The following is a 14,458-nucleotide window of genomic DNA, read 5'->3' as shown; positions in this document are numbered from 1 at the left end:
GATCAAAGGATTGTAAAGAATACAATCCAAATCCAAAGGAGGGAATGGGATCAGAGCTTAAAGAGTGAACACCTGGTTTGCAGAAGCCTATGGATGACAGTGGAAGCCCAAAATCCATTTGCAGGGTCCACACATGGATTAAGCCTCAGGTGAATCCCCTCTGATCATAGCTAAGGAATGTAAATAACCCTATTATCAGACAGAGAGCATTAGAAAATCAATTATGGCAAGCGTAGTTAGGTTAAAATGTAATGTGTTATCTCTTGATATTCCTTTTGAGCCATTTTAAATTCATTTCAGTTTTTAAATTAAGGGAAATACATGTGGATGAAGCCTCTGGTGAGCCTCCGGTGACCATGGACCAGGGATGTTACTAGCCTTGCTAGCATGCAGAGTGCATTAGAAAGTAGATGATTGCAGATGGCACCTTTATCATTTCATCTCCTTTATGATCCATGCTTAATTTCTTTTACTTTTTCAGATTTTCTGCTTTTCGATCGAGGTTTTTTTAAAAATAAAATAATTTTTTAAAAAAATAAAATAATTTTATTGGGAACTCTTATCACAATCCATACATACATCCATTGTGTCAAGCACATTTGTACATTTATTGCCATCATCATTCTCAAAACATTTTCTTTCTACTTGAGCCCTTGGTAGCAGGTCCCTAGTTTCCCCTCCTTCATGAACCCTTTAAGATTTATAAATTATTATTATTTTGTCATGTCTTACACTGTCCAATGTCTCCCTTCACCCACTTTTCTGTTGTCCATTCCCCAAGGAGAGGATTATATACAGATTCTTTTAATTGGTTGCACCCTCCCTCCACCCTCCTGGAATTGCCACTTTCACCACTGGTCCTGAGAACTTCATGTATCCTGGATTCCCAATGTTTCCATTTCCTATCTGTGCCAGTGTACGTCCTCTGGTCTAGCCGGGTTTGTAAGGTAAAATTGGGATAACGATAGTGGGGGGAGGAAGCATTTAGGGACTAGAGGAAAGTTGTATATTTTATCATTGCTACACTGCACCCTGACTGGGTCGTCTCCGCCCTGCGACCCTTCTGTAAATGGATGTCCAGTTGTCTACAGATGGACTTTGGGTCCCTACTCGTCATTGCCCCTTATTCACAATGATATGGTTTTTTTGTTCTTTGATGCCTGATACCTGATCTCATTGACACCTCAATGTCACACACGCTGGTGTGCTTTATCCATGTGGGCTTTGTTGTTCCTCAGTTAGATGGCCGCTTATTTACCTTCACGCCTCTAAGATCCCAGATGCTATATCTTTTGATAGCTGGGCACCATCAACTTTCTTTTTTTTTAATTTAATCATTTTATTGGGGCTCATACAATTCTTATCACAATCCATACATACATCCATTGTGTCAAGAACATGTGTACATTTGTTGCTCTCATCATTCTCAAAACATTTTCCTTCTACTTGAGCCCTTAATATGTTGTTCATTTTCCCCTTCCCTCCCCACTGCCCCCTACCTCATGAACCCTTCATAATTTATAAATTATTATTTTGTCATATATTACACTGTCCGATGTTTCCCCCACCTTCTTCTCTGCTGTCCCTACCCCAGGTAGGAGGCTATACGTAGATTCTTGTGATCAGTTCCCACATTCTCTCCACCCTCCAGGCATCGCCACTCTCACCACTGGTCCTGAAGGAGTCCTGAATTCCCTGTGTTTCCAGTAGCTCTCTGGACCTATGTACATCCTCTGGTCTAGCCAGATTTGTAAGGTAGAATTTGGATCATGATAGTGCGGGGAGGAAGCATTTAAGAACTAGAGGAAAGTTATATGTTTCATCGTTGCTTCCCTGCACCCTGACTGGTTCATCTCCTCCCCACAACCCTTCAATAAGGGGTGTCCGGATGGCTGCCAATGAACTTTGAGTCTCCAATCTACACTGACCCACATTTTCAATGATATGACTTTTTGTTCCTTGATACCTTATTCCCTTCACAGCTCGTAGTCACACTGGCTGGTGTGTTTCTTCCATGTGGGCTTTGTTGCTTCTGAGCTAGATGGCCACTTGTTTATCTTCAAGCCTTTAAGACCCCAGATGCTATATCTTTTGATAGCCGGGCACCATCAGCTTTCTTCACCACATTTGCTTATGCACCCGCTTTGTCTTCATTGATCGTATCAGGGAGATGGGCACCCATTGATATGATTTTTAGTTCTTTCATGCTTGATAATTGGTCCCTTCTGCACCTTGTGGTCAGACAGGCTGGTGTACTTCTTCCATGTGGGCTTTGTTGCTTCTGAGCTAGATGGCCGCTTGTTTATCTTCAAGCCTTTAAGATCCCAGACGTTATATCTTTTGATAGCCGGACACCATTAGCTTTCTTCACCACATTTGCTTATGCACACATTTGTCTTCAGTGATCATATCAGGAAGGTGGGCACCTACTGATGTGATTTTTAGTTCTTTGATGTCTAATAACTGGTCCCTTCTACACCTCGTGGTCAGCCAAGCTGGTGTGCTTCTTCCATGTAGGCTTTGATGCTTCTCAGCTAGATGGTCGATTGCTTATCTTCAAGCCTTTAAGACCCCAGACTCTATATCTTTTGATAGTACTTAACCTGTAAAAATATGCACATAGATCTGTTTCCCTACACTCATATAAATATATTTACATATGTACATTCCAGTCTTTGGACCTCTATAAATACCCTTTGCCACCTAGTTCTTTTCTCTATTTCCTTTTACTTTCCTCTTGTCGCACAATCATGCTCAGCCTTCATTTGGGTTTCAGTAATTTCTCTCGGTTACCTTGCCCTTGCTGAATCCCTACCAGGCCTCTCACACCCTCCTTGTTACTGATTTTGTATCACTTATTGCTCCCTTGTCCCTGGGTTGGTCAGCACCACCTCTTTGCTCCTTCTTCCCCTCTCCCGTGTCCCCCCGGAACCATTGGTCCCGTTGTTTTCTCCTCCAGACTATTCATCCACTGTATCATATCTAGATAGATCTGTAGAGATAATAATATGCACCAAAAATCAAGTCATAGCAAGATAGGCGATGAGTGAAAACACAGCGATGACAAAAAAAAAAGGAAATCAATTACCCATAGAAGAATAAATTAATTAAAAGAAAAAAGCTTAAAAAGAGAGAAAAACCTGTAAATAGATCAAGGTCTGATTTTTTATCTCTAGGTGTGTCCTTCAGTCAGGTCCCATGTGGTACCATGCTTTGGCCCCAGAGTTTGTCCTTTGTACTCCTTCCGGGGCTCCCTGCTCTGTTCCCACTGTTATTCTGCCGCACGCTTTTAGTGGTTTGCTGCTTTTAGTGGTTTGCTTCAGTGTCACAGGGTCAGTCTGGACCAGTTCCAGCCCTGAGTCTCCAGTGTTGACCCCTTTAGGGCCCTGGGCCATCAAGGGACGGTGTGTCTCATAGTGTGATCAGCCATATTTTCCACTCTGTTCATTGACTGTTCAGAGCAGGGATATCGTCCTCCAGGCCTGATAGGCCAGGATGTGCTCCACTCTCTCTTCCTTCCCCTTCTTTGCTACCATTTGCTCTGACCAAACATGCCCCTTTCCCCTAGCTGCAGTTTCAGTGCCATCCTCTCAAGTAAATTTTTCTGGGGTGAGAGGGAGTTGTCCACGTGGCTGGTATGGGGGCCGAGCCCTCAGGCCCCTCTACTGGCTCCCAACTCCTTGCCGGCACACTGCATTCGCCTGGCACTGGCTTTATATCTGGTCTCTCTTTCCCTGTGGAGACACAAACAATACCCTCCCCTTGGGTGTGTCAGTGCCCTATTCCCCCATCACACATCTTTTTTTCCCCTTTCCTCCCTCCACCCCGTTTTAGTTGGCTACCATATGTACCCCTGGATTTGGTCTGGCCCCTGCCATGCTACCTGGACCTCACCCCTGGAGTGTTTTTATACAGTAGCTTTTTCCCTATGTCCCTTTTGCACTTACCTTTCTGTTATCATATACATATATATATATATATATATATATATATATATATATATATATATATATGACACCAGTGTACATTGAAAAAAATGTACACTGTATATATATAAACTTACCTCAGTGGACTCATGTTATACTTGTCCTTTAGTGCTTGGCTTACTTCACTTAGCATAATTTCCTCTAGTTCTTCCCATGCGTCGATATGTTTCATGCGTTCATGACTGCTTTTTAGCGACGCATAGTACTCCATTGTTTGTATGTACCACAGTTTTTTAATCCATTCGTCAGATGATGGAAATTTGGGTTGTTTCCAACTCCTTGCAATTGTGAACTGTGCCACAATGAACATTGGAGCACAGATGTCTGACCGTGGTTTGTTTCTTGACTCTTCTGGGTATATGCCCAATAGAGGGATTGCTGGGTTGTATGGTAACTCAATTTCCATCTGTTTGAGAAATCGCCAAATCGATTTCCATAGTGGCTGTACATGCCTACAAGTCCACTAGCAGTGGAAGAGAGTACCTGTCTCCCAACAACCCATCCAACACTTGTTGCTTTCTGATTTTTTTAATTGGGCTATCTTTGAGGGTGTTAGGTGGTATCTCATAATTGTTTTGATTTGCATTTATCTTATGGCTAATGATCGGGAACATTTTCTCATATGTTTATTGGCCATTCGGATTTCAGACTCTGTGAAACTTCTGTTCAGGTCCTTTGCCCACCTCCTCAGTGGGCAATTAGTTTTTCTCGTATTGAGAGCTTGCAAAGTATTGTAGGTTTTAGTAATAAGGCCTTTGTCTGATGTGTCATTGCTAAAGATGTTTTCCCAGTTGGTAGACTCTCTTATTACTCTCTTGGTGAATTTTTTTCAATGTACACTGGTGTCTTATCTTCAGAATATCACACTTGTCTATTTGTGACTCCTCTGTATTTGTGTCCTTCCCTATTTTGGATAGCCTATGTAATCCCTGTGCCAAGGTTCTCAGATTTGTCCCAATTTCCTCATTGACCATCAGCTTTCTTCACCACATTTGCTTATGCACCCACTTTGTCTTCAGCAATCATGCCTGGAAGGTGAGCATCATGTAATGCCAGTATAATAGAGCAAAGTGTTCTTGTGTTGAGGGAGTACTTGAGTAGAGGCCCAATGTCCTTCTGCTGCCTTAATACTAAACCTATAAATATATGCACATAGATCTATTTTCCCATCGTCATATATAAATATATTTACATATGTACATGCCTGTATTTAGACCTCTATAAATGCCCATTGCCTCCTAGTTCCTTCACCTATTTCCTTATTTCCTTTTACTTTCCTCTTGTCCCACTAGTATGTTCAGGCTTATTTTGGTTTCAGTAATTCTTCCTGGTTACATTGGCCTTGATCATGCCCTACCAGGCCTCCTATACCCTCCTCACCATCAATTTTAGATCAGTTGTTGTTCCCTTGTCCCTTGCATTGTTAACACTCACTTCCTTTCCCCCGCCTCCCCTTCTCCCATGGACCCCTGAGTTGTTGGTTCTGTTGTTTTCTCCTCCAGATTGTTCATCCTACTCATCTATATAGACCTGCAGAGATAATAATATGCACAGAAAACAATACAGAGCAAAACAAAGCAACAAGAAAACAAAATAACAGCAATGAAAGAAAAAAACAACAACCTGAAAAGCCTGTAAATAGTGCAATGTCTGGTTTTGACCTTTAGGAGTGTTTTCCAGTCGAGTCTGATGGGGTGCCATACCCTGGCCCCAAAGTCTGTTTTCGGTATTCCCTCGGGACTTCCTTGCTTTCTTCACCTTGCTGTTCTGTTGCACACCCTTAGTGTTTTGCCTCGGTGTGGTGGGCTCAGATCGGTCGCAATTCCCCCACTGTGTCTGTAGTCTTGTCCCCTGTAGGGCTATGGGTCAGTGAAGGATGTCAAGTCTTATAGTGGGGCAAGCAACATTGTCTTCTCTGTGCATTGGTGGGCCAGGATGTGCTCCTCTCTCTTCCTCCCCTCGATTGAGGTTTTTATTGGTTTTACTTAGTTGCTGTTGTTGGTGTTTTGTTTTTTAATGTTTTCTACATATGAAATCCAGGATAGGTACATCTATAGAAATATTAACTGATTTAATGGTTCTTTGGCGGTATGGCAGGGTAAGTTGAGGGGAAATGAGGAACTAATAATGAGTACAGGAAGGAACAAAACGTTTTAAAACTGCTTGTGATGATGATTGTACACCTCTTCTTGATGTGACTGAACTATTCAATCATACGATGTGTGAATTATAAGCGACTAAAGCTTTTCTTTTAAGTACCTGAGGCAAAGTTGTGCTTCTCAGGAGCATTCTGACTAATTCTTCCAAGACAGATTTGTTTGTTCTTCTGGCAGTGCCCTGTACTTTCAGTGTTCTTCACCAACGCCACTATTCAAACGCATCTATTCTTTTTCAGTTTTCTTTATTCCCTGTCCAACTTTCATATCCATATGCGGCAATTGAAAATACCAGGAAGTGGGTCAGATGCACCCTAATATTCAAAGGGACATCCTTGTTCTTCCACACTTTAAAGAAGTCTTTCAATGCCACACGTCCAATGCAATATGTCGTTTGATTTCCTGACTGCTGCTTTCGTGAACATTGATTGTGGATCCAAGCAAGACAAAATCCTGGACAACTTCCGTCTTTTCGCCATTTATCATGATGTTGTCTTTAGATCCGTTGTGACAGTGTCTGTTTTCTTTACATCAAGTTGCAATCCATACTGGAGGCTAAAAGCTTTAGGCTTCATCATCAATTGCTTCAAGTGTGTCTCTTTCAGCAAGCAAAATAGTGTCATATACATATCACAGCTTGTTAATATGCCTTCTTCCCAGTCCTAATGTCAAATTATTTGCTCAGCGTACAGATTGAATAAGTTTGGTCAGATGATAAAACCCTGACACATACCTATCTGATTTTAAACCATACCGTATGTCATTGTTAGCGCCATTCAAAAGCAGGTATTATGATAAATCCTCCATTGTACTATTTCCCTGAAAAAAAGCATTGTTCCTTTATACTTCCATATGCTGGGTTTTTTTAATATAAAATTTTATTGTTAGCATTATATAGCTATGCAGTCACGTATGGGGATGGGTTCTGACCTCCTCGGACTGAAAGGGGGCAAGAATCATCAGCTGCCCAAGGCCATTGTCCTTTTTCTAATGTGTTTACATTAACAAATAGTCATTGACCTCTGATTATGTTCTAGGCACTGGGAATACAACAGTAAAATAGATTATCTTGCCTTTTAGGACTTATATTCTAATGGAAGAATAGCAATAAACAAATAATTTTAAATGATCACAGATTATCATAAGTGCTAAGAAGAAAGTAGACAGTTGATGCATATATCAAGAGTGATTTCTTTCTGGGAGACAAATTTAGGTCTGAAGTATGAAAGACATGAAGAACCTAAGAGTAACATTTCAGGCAGAAGGAAACAGGATATGAAAAGTTAGGAGAGAGATGGATGTGCTCATGGAAAAGTAAAAACGTTTGTGTTACTAGAATATAGTGAATGAGGAGAAAGAGGAGTGAGACAAGATCAGAAAGGTAGACAGGAACCAAGTCACTTGAGAGAGAGTCTTGTTTGCTGGGATAAGGAATGTGGTTATGACTCAGAATGTAGTGGGATCGAAAGAGTTTAAAGTAAAGGAGTAACATAATCTAATATACATTTTTACAAGATAACTGTAGAAGCCACATTGCACTGGGGCAAGAGAAGGTACAGAGAGACCCGTGTATTGGTTAATACAGTGGTCTAGGTGAGACCAGGGTGGTGGCTGTGAAGATGGAGAAGGTCATTCAAGGGATATTTGTTTATGTAAAATTTACAGGATTTACAGACAATTTGAATGTGGACCCTCTTTGTTTCACTACTGAAGAAACTAAGGAGCATAGTTCAAGTTAAGAAATAATAATTTTTTACTGTATTCTAACCCCGACTTCCTAATCCTTGATCTTATGTTCATTCCCTGTACCAACTCTACTTTTTAGAATTTTCTGAAATTCTCTCAACCCCTGGCTTTAGCCATATAAAAATTTTCACCAAACACTCTTCCTTGTCTGCATCACCTTAAATCTGCCTATCCTTCCCATGTCCTCTAATACTCTGGGTTATCGTGACTGCCTTTGGCTAGCCTCACTACTTCTTTCTAGCCTGGTAACGCTGGTCGTTTTAGATGGCTTTACCTTAACTGTGTCTCTAACAACCCTCCAGTGAGTCCCTCCCCATTCGAATGGCAATCCAGATGGACATTAACTTCACAGCATTTCCCCATCCAGCTCCACCCAAACCTTCCTGTTTCTTCTTGGCTTTCACTGTAATGCAGCCCATTCCAATTTTAGCTTTTTTGTGAGCTTTTTGGCAAGCTGCTTGGAGTATGGAATTCTGCCCTTTATTTTGTTTGTTCATATTGACTGTTTGAGTCATACAGGGTTTCAACAAATAGGGATTAAGTACCTTCTTTGCGTTGGCACTGTGCCAACTACTGGGGATGAAAAGATCAGTTAAGATATGGCCCCTGCCCTCAAGAAATGTACAGTCTTAGCAAGAGAGAAAGCTTACAATAAAATAATCACAATATATTGTATTAAGTATTACAGGGATTGTAACACACTGCTGGAGGTATACAGAGGAAATTTTTTTTAAGCAAGAAAGACTTCAACTCTTGTATATAAGAGACATGCTGCTGTCTTTAATTATGGATTTAAATGGTAAAATACAGCAGTGCTGAAATCGTAAGTGAATCATATGCAATTTCTTTTTTTAAGAGATAAAAAGACATTATTTACAAGCAGGAATAAGCCTAAAATTTATGTTTGTTTCATAAATTCCTGCCCTGGAAATCCCCTGGGATTGATACAGAGCGGTCAAGGTGAGTATATGCACAAAGTGGATTTGTGGCACAGCTGAGGAACCCTGAATTTAAAGAATCTGAAGCTTTTATAATGGGCTGCAAGCAAACTTGCCTGTTTCTTTGCAGAGAGTCATTATTATGCTGAACACAAAGCAAATCTGCCCTTTGCTCTGAAGGAAGAGTCTCTTAAGAGGTATCCACAATGTCTTAACTGAGTTTCTGAACTGGAGTCGGATAAACTTAAAAAATAGTTTTCTTATAGAAAGCATTAAAAAGGAAAAGAAGCTTCATAAAGGAAGTAGCATTTAGATTTAAATTTTAACTTAAAGTAGTTGTGAAGTATTGTCCAGTTGATTCCAACCCATAGCTACCTTGTGCACAAAGAACAAAACACTGACTGATCCCGTTCCATCCCCACAATTGTCCCCATTTTTGATCCCATTGTTGCACCCACTGTCAATCCATCTCCTTGAGGGCTTTCCTCTTTTTCACAGTTTCCCGACTTTACCAAACATACTGTCTTTCTCCAGGGGCTGGTCTCTCCTGACAACAGGTCCAAAGTATATATGACAGAGTCTCATCATCTTTTCATCTAAGGGACAATCTGGCCACACTTCTTCCAAAACAGATTGATTTGTCCCTTTAACTGTCCATAGTCTTTTCAATATTCATCTGCAACACCACTATTCAAATGCATCTATTATTCTTCATTTTTCCTTATTCAATGTCTAACTTTCACATACATGTGAGATCATTGAAAATAGCTTGACTTAAGTGGAGAGCAAGTGTTTTGAGAATGATGAGAGCAATGAATGTACAAATGTGCTTTACACAAATGATGTATGTATGAATTGTGATAAGAATTGTATGAGTCCCTAATAACGATTTTTTAAAAAAGAAAATACCATGGCTTGGGACCAGCCCACCTTAGTCCTCAAAGTAATATCTGTGCAATCCTTTAAAGAGGTCTTGTGCAGTAGATTTGCCTAATGCAACACGTTTTTTAATCTCTTGACTGCTGCTTCCATGAGCATTGATTGTAGGTCCAAGCAAGACAAAATCCTGGCCAACTTCAATCTTTTCTCCATTTTTCCTGATGTTACTTACTGGTCCAATTGTGAAGATTTTGGTATCCTTTACGTTGAATTGTAATCCATACTGAAGGCTGCAATCCTTGACCATCATCTGCAAATTCCTTAAGGCCTACTCACTTTCAGCAAGCAAGGTTGTGTCACCCGCATATCGCAGGTTGTTAATAATCCTTCATCCAACCCTAAGGCCACATTCTTCATTCAGCTTATCTGATGATATGCACATTATACAGATTGACTAAGTATAGGAAGAGAACGCAACTCTGATGCACACCTTTCCAGATTTTAAACTGTGCAGTATTCTCCTTGTTTTATCCACACACCTGCTTCTTAATCCATGTATAAGCTTCCAATGTGCACAATGACGTATTTTGGAATTCCCATTCTTCTCAACTTTATCCATAATTTGTTATGATCAACACTCCCGAATGCTTTGGCAAAATCAATAAAACGCAAGTAAACATCTTTCTAGGATTCTCTGCTTTCAGCCAAGATCTGTCTTATATCAGCAGTGATAACTCTTGATCTACAGCCTCTTCTGAATCTGTCCTGAACCTCCAGCAGCTCCCTGTCAATGTACTGTTGCAATCATTGTTGCATGATCTCCAGCAAAATTTTACTTGCATATGATATCAGTGATTCTGTTCTATACTTTGAGTATTCTCTTAAGTCGCCTTTCTTTAGAATGGGTACAAATAATGGATCTCTTCCAGTCAGTTGTCCAAGTGGCTGTTCTCCAGATACTCCTGCTTGAGAGTGCTTTATCAGCTTGTTGAAACATTTTGATTGGCAGTTCATAAATTCCCGGAGCCTTGCTTTTGGCTAATGCATTCAGTGCAGCTTGAACTTCTTCCTTCAACATCATTGGTTCTTACTAATAGGCTACCTCCTGAAATGTGAAATGTCAACTAGTTATTTTTGTTAGTGACTCCTTATATTCTTTCCATCTTCTTTTGATGCTTCCTGCATCGTTCAATATTTTCATCATATCTTCCACGTGCTTTAGCAGCTCTAGAATCAAGATCAAGAGTAAGAATTTCTTCTACTAGTCGCGCTGATCTTTTTTTTTCTGTCTTTTTTTTAACCTTTCCCTTTTCATTGTATGATGTTCTTAGTGTCCACACACACCTCACCAGGTAATTTATCATTAGTGTTCAATGAATCAAATCTATTCTTGAGATGTTCTCAAAATGCAGATGGTATATATACTCAAGTTTGTATTTGGGCTCTCATGGACTATGTTTCATTTTCTTCAACTTCACTCTGAACTTACATATGAGCAATTGAAAAGTCTTTTCAGTCATTGACTTTCTCCATCATCTCTGTCTGCAGATGTAGTCACTTTGATTCCTGGAAATGGAGTGGGTAGAAAAATATGTTGAAAAATGAGGTTGGAGGGAGAGATTGGCAACAAATTCTATAAGGAGTAGGGAGACAATAGAGATCTTTAAAAGAAGGAGTGACGTGATCAGATTTGGTATTGTGACAACTACATTGAAGTAGGTAGACGGGTTGTAGGACCGGGAAGATGATTACAGTGGTCCCATGAGTGGTGATGGCTTAAGCCAAGGTAATGGTAGAGGGACTAGAAGTGAGAATATTTCCAAAGTGAAACTAACAGGAATGGGAGTCTAGTTAGTGATAGAAAGAAGACATCAGGAGTGACTCCTAATTGTCTACTTTGGGATACTATTAACTGGTCCAAAAGACAGGATTTAAGAGTAGATCATGTGATTATTTGGGGACAAATTGAGTTCCCATCACCCACATACAGATAGAAAATTCCAGGAAGCAAATGGATGTAGAAGTGATAAAAGAACTTTATCTCTCCACTCACAGAATCTAGAAATGCATCCACTGTATAATAGCTTTAGGCATTCTGAATGTTATAATAATTGTACACTTCTACCCTGAAAATTAGGGAACCTACTTAGTACCAAACTTAAGTCCTTGTTATGGCTAAAAAGGTCCTGTATAACAAGCCCTTCTGTAACTTTTTTTTTTACCACATTTCCCTTTACTGTTTCTTTCAACCTACTTGCTGTTTCTGAAGCATACCAGACACGTACCCATTTTAATATACTGAAATTTCCTTCTATTTAAAATGTTCTTCCTCTACATTTTCACATGACTAACTCACCTCCTTCATATATTTGCTTAGTTGTCACTTTCTCAATGAGATCCTGACAACCATGTTTAGTACTGGAGATGACCCCTTTTCATTTTTTTCCACGCATAGCATTAATCATCTTTAAACATATTGTATCATTTATTTATTATGTTTATGGTTTCTCAGCTGTGTCTCACCTCTAGAATATAACCTTCTGGAGGGCACGGAGTTGTCTCTTTTATTCATCAATGCATAAGTGAAAAAGTATTGCAACTAGGGTTTCAGTTCATACATGTACAGGTTTAATCCTAACAAAATCTGTTTAAATTTGTTTTTGTAATCCGTGGGTGACTGAAGATAAGACACACTTCTGTTAGTCTCATTCAGGTACCTTCCAAAACAGTGGGGGAGGAGATGCAACCAAAATGATTTCCAAGGGTATATGCTGGGCCAGTTAAATTTAAGGTAGAGAATTTAATCTCGGAAAGTTATGGTGACTGTTTTTGAGGGATTCTGCAGTGATAATCTTGATAGATTTTCTGGTTGCCTACTGATGGGCTTTGAGTCTCCACTGTGCACTCACCCACATTTACAATGATATGATTTTTTGTTCCTTGATGCTTGATACCTGATCCCCTCAACAGCTCGTGGTCACACAGGCTGGTGTGTTTCTTCCATGTGGGCTTTGTTGCCTCTAAACTAGATGGCCACTTGTTTATCTTTTCAACAGCTTTATTAACTGCTACTGAAATTTAGAACTTTGCTGGGATCTTCTGAAAAGATTTTCATCTTCATCTTAAAATGCTTTGTCTCTTCAGTGAAGCCATCTTTGGAGTTAGTCATTGCTGTCACCGTTTGTCACCATGACCCCAACTGGAGATGCCTCTTCTTTTGCTCCAGATGCTCAGATTTTTCACAGTAGTTTCAAAAGTTCAGGAAAGGTCCTTTTCCCACAGTTCAGTTCCCTGAAAAACTTCCCTCTCCATCCACTAAAAGTCATAGTCCAGGAGTAAAGCAATCAAATGCTAGAACTTCGAGGCCAATTGGAAAGTCATTGTGAACACTTGCAACGGTCGGTCTTCCTTATCCCACAAGCCTGAAAATGCACAGTCCTGGACAAGGTGACCTCTCTGTGCACACATGTTATTGTTCAGAAGAGGAGGACATTAGGAAGGGGGTTGAGGCTTGATCACCACAAGTCAGCACAATGAGATCAACGCTAATCAACACTGAGCACTAGGATTGGGAATGCCAGATGTTTGCAAGAGAGGCACCAGGCTTCAATTCCATTTTGAACACCACATAACAAAATAACTATTTTAAAAAATCATTTTATTGGGGCTCATACAACTCTTTATCACATCCATACATACATCAATTGAGTAAAGCACCCTTATACATTCGTTGCCCTCATCATTCTCAAAATTCGCCTTCCGCTTGGGTTCCTGGAATCAGCTCATTTTCCTTTTTTCCCTTCCCCTCCCTCCCTGCTCCCCCCTTCCTCATGAATCCTTAATAATTTATAAATTATTATCTTATCTTACACTGCCCGGCGTCTCCCTTAACCCACTTTCCTGTTGCCCATTCCCCAGAGATGAGGTTATATGTTGGTCCCCAAGATCGGTTCCCCCTTCCTACCCCCATTCCCTCCCGGGATTGCCACTCTCACCATTGGTCCTGAGGGGAAAAGAACTATTTTTTAAAATAATAAAGGATTAAGGGAAAAGGAAAAAAAGAATAACTAAACTGTTGAATGACACTCCTCCCCCGCCCGTTTGTTCCTTATGAACTTCAATCACATCGTCTTCCTCCATTCCAAATTCTTTTGGATTGTGATTATCAGCAATTCTCTGACCTTCAAAGAGAAACCTGAGTGAATTCTGTCTTTGACAGGATGATTCATTGAGTTTCTTGAGATATGTTGTCATTTTCACCTTGAAGTGGATCTCACTGCTATCCTGTCCAATGACAGTTTGATGTATTCTCCTTCTTTCTTATCCCCCTAAGTCTTCAGTTAAAGGTTTGCCTCCTGGTCAGACATGCTGATGGTGACTTCTTCCCAGGGTTCTCTGCAGTGCAGCGACCTCAGCCAGGCAGAATCTCACTCTTGGGTTTGCAGACCATCTATCTTCCTCACAGCACAACACCATGGCTTGGTAGCAATTATTTTTAAACAACCAAATGGATATTATAGGGTTGAAGAGACATTAACCAAAATTTTAAATTCACCAGCCAGAGTACAACAGGAGATTTGAACTGGTAGAAGAAAATGTCATCAAGTTTGAAAATAAGCCAATAGAGATTATGCAATATGAATATCACAGAGAGAAAATACGAATAAGAAAAGATTGACAGAGGCTCAGAGAAATGTTAAGCACTATTGTGCACACAAACATATGTCTATTGGATGTGGTAGAGGGAAGATGA

General features: G+C 40.2%; 1 protein-coding gene and 1 pseudogene across 5 annotated transcripts in view; one reads left to right on the top strand and one right to left on the bottom strand.

Annotated features, from left to right (window-relative positions):
* The window catches only part of HDAC8 (histone deacetylase 8), a 316,573-nt gene that overhangs the window by 175,642 nt on the left and 126,473 nt on the right, over positions 1 to 14,458 (top strand). The window lies entirely within an intron of this gene.
* LOC142434697 (small ubiquitin-related modifier 1-like) lies at positions 13,747 to 14,072 on the bottom strand (annotated as a pseudogene).

This window comes from Tenrec ecaudatus, chromosome X (genome assembly GCF_050624435.1).
Source record: "Tenrec ecaudatus isolate mTenEca1 chromosome X, mTenEca1.hap1, whole genome shotgun sequence".
In the NCBI taxonomy this organism is placed as follows: Eukaryota; Metazoa; Chordata; class Mammalia; order Afrosoricida; family Tenrecidae; genus Tenrec; species Tenrec ecaudatus.
Note: the sequence above shows the minus strand (reverse complement) of the source record. Positions and strands in the feature narration are given on the sequence as shown.